This window comes from Penaeus monodon, chromosome 6 (assembly GCF_015228065.2).
Source record: "Penaeus monodon isolate SGIC_2016 chromosome 6, NSTDA_Pmon_1, whole genome shotgun sequence".
In the NCBI taxonomy this organism is placed as follows: Eukaryota; Metazoa; Arthropoda; class Malacostraca; order Decapoda; family Penaeidae; genus Penaeus; species Penaeus monodon.
The window spans coordinates 35,233,672-35,235,952 of NC_051391.1; positions in this window are offsets into that span (position 1 = coordinate 35,233,672).

The window sequence follows — 2,281 nt, forward strand, 5'->3', positions numbered from 1 at the left end:
TTATATTTTATTACATGTGTGGTGTTTATTTTTAATTATTATATATATAAAATTTTATATATAAATATATATATAATATTATATATTAATATTATATATTTTAATATTATTATAATAATTTTAATATTAATATATATATATGTATATATTAAATTTTGTTTGTAAAATTTTATTATTTACACATATACATATACATTTTTTAAATAATTATATATGTTTTTTTTTGGTTTTTTTCATGTAAATTTATTTATTAAATTAATTATATTAATATTTTATAAATATATTATAAAATTTATTATATATATATATTTTATTTAATATATATATATTTTTAAAATATCAAATATTTTTAATATATTATTATATATATTATAAAATATATAATTATTATATATAGATATATATATATAATTATACTTAAATATTACATATTTATAGTTTTTTGGGTATGTGGGGGCGTATGTGTGTCTGTATTGTTTGAAAATATGTTTGTTCGTTGTGTGTGTGTTCATATGAGCAGAAGCCATCGGGGAAATCGTGGTTTTCTTAGCTGAAAAAAATCTCAGTAAAAAAAATGTCTTTTGGAAAATAGTAAAAGAGCACCCTTTTATTTGAATTATATCATACACGGGTGTAAAACCAAACAACACAATTTGTTTTTATATAAAAGCAAGGCCCCCCCCCCCCCTCTTCCACCACATTACGTTTACAAAAAAAAAAGAAAAATCGAAGGAAAGAAGAAAGAAAGAAAGGAAAAAAAAAAAAACAGAAGCTGGGTAGAAATTCAAATCCGAACCTAGAATAATAAAAAGAGCTCTAATTGGCACAAAAAGTTGCTTGTTATATTGGCAAGCGACTCGCATTCTAGGGTTTTGTATCTTCTATTCCCCACCCATCCTCATCCCTCGATCCTTACTACCTTTCTCCCTCCCTCCCCTCCCTTTTTGTCCCTTCCCTTTTCCTTTTTTTCTTGATTTCTTTTCCCCTTTTTTTTTCTGTCCTCTTTTCCCTCCCCTCCTTTCCCCCCCTTTCCCCCTTTTACCCCTCTCCTTTCCCCCTCTTTCCCCCCCCCCTTTCCCCCCCCCCCTTTTCCCTTTCCCCCCCTCCTTCCCTCCCCCTCCCCCTTCCCCCCCCCCTCCCTTTCCCCCCCCTTTCCTTTCCCTTTTCCCCCCCCCCCTTCCCCCCTCCCCCCTTCCCCTTTTTCCCTTCCCCCCCCCCCCTTCCCTTTTTTTCCCCCCCTTCCTTCTCCCCCCCTCCCCCCTTCTTCCCCCCCCCTTTCCCCTTCCCCCCTCCCCCCCTTCCCCTTTTTTTCCCCCCCTTCCCTTTCCCCCTCCTTTCCCCCTTCCCCCCCCCCCCCCTTTTTTTCCCCTCCCTTTCCCCTTTTTCCCCCTCCCTTCCCCTTTTCCCCCCTCCTTCCCCCCCTCCCTCCCTCCCCCCCCCCTTCCCCCCCCCCCCCCCCCCCCCCCTTTTTTCCCCCCCCTTTATTTTTTTTTTTCCCCCCTTTTTTTTTTTCCCCCCTTTTCCCCCCCCCCTTTTCCCCCCCTTTTTCCCCTTTTTTCCCCCCCCCCCCCCCCCCCCCCCCCCTTCCCCCCCCTTCCCCCCCCCTTTTTCCCCCCCTTTTTTTTCCCCCCCCCCCCCCCCCCCCTTTTTTTTTTCCCCCCCCTTTCCCCCCCCCCTTTCCCCCCCCCCCCCATCCCCCTTTTTTTCCCCCCCCCCCCCCCTTCCCCCCCCCTTTTTTTCCCCCCCCCCTTTTCCCCCCTTTTTTTTCCCCCCCCCCCCCCCCCCTTTTTCCCCCCCCCCCCCCCCCCCCCCCCCCCCCCCCCCCCCCCCCCCCCCCCCCCCCCCCCCAAAAAAAAAAAAAAAAACCCCCCCCAAAAAAAACCCCCCCCCCCCCTTTTTCCCCTTTCCCCCCTTTTTTTCCCCCCTTTTTTAAAAATTTTTTTTCTTCCCGGGGGTTTTTTTTTTTTTACTTTTCTTTTTTTCCCCCTTTCCCCCTTTTGGGGGGTTTTTTTTTAAAAAAAAAAGAAAAAAAAACCAAAAAAACAGGGGCAAAAAAAAAGGTTTTAAAAAAAAAAGGGGGGAAAAAAAAAAAAAAAAAAACCCCAAAAAAAAACGAATTTACCCGTTTTAAAATTTTTTTTTTAAAAATTCTGGAAAAGACGGGGTTTTTTTTTTTTTGTAAAATTTTTTTTTCCCCCCCGGGGAAAAAAAAAAAAAAGGGGGGCGAAAAAAAAAGGTAAAGGGAAAATTTCCTTTTTAAAATTTAAAAATGCTTTTTTTA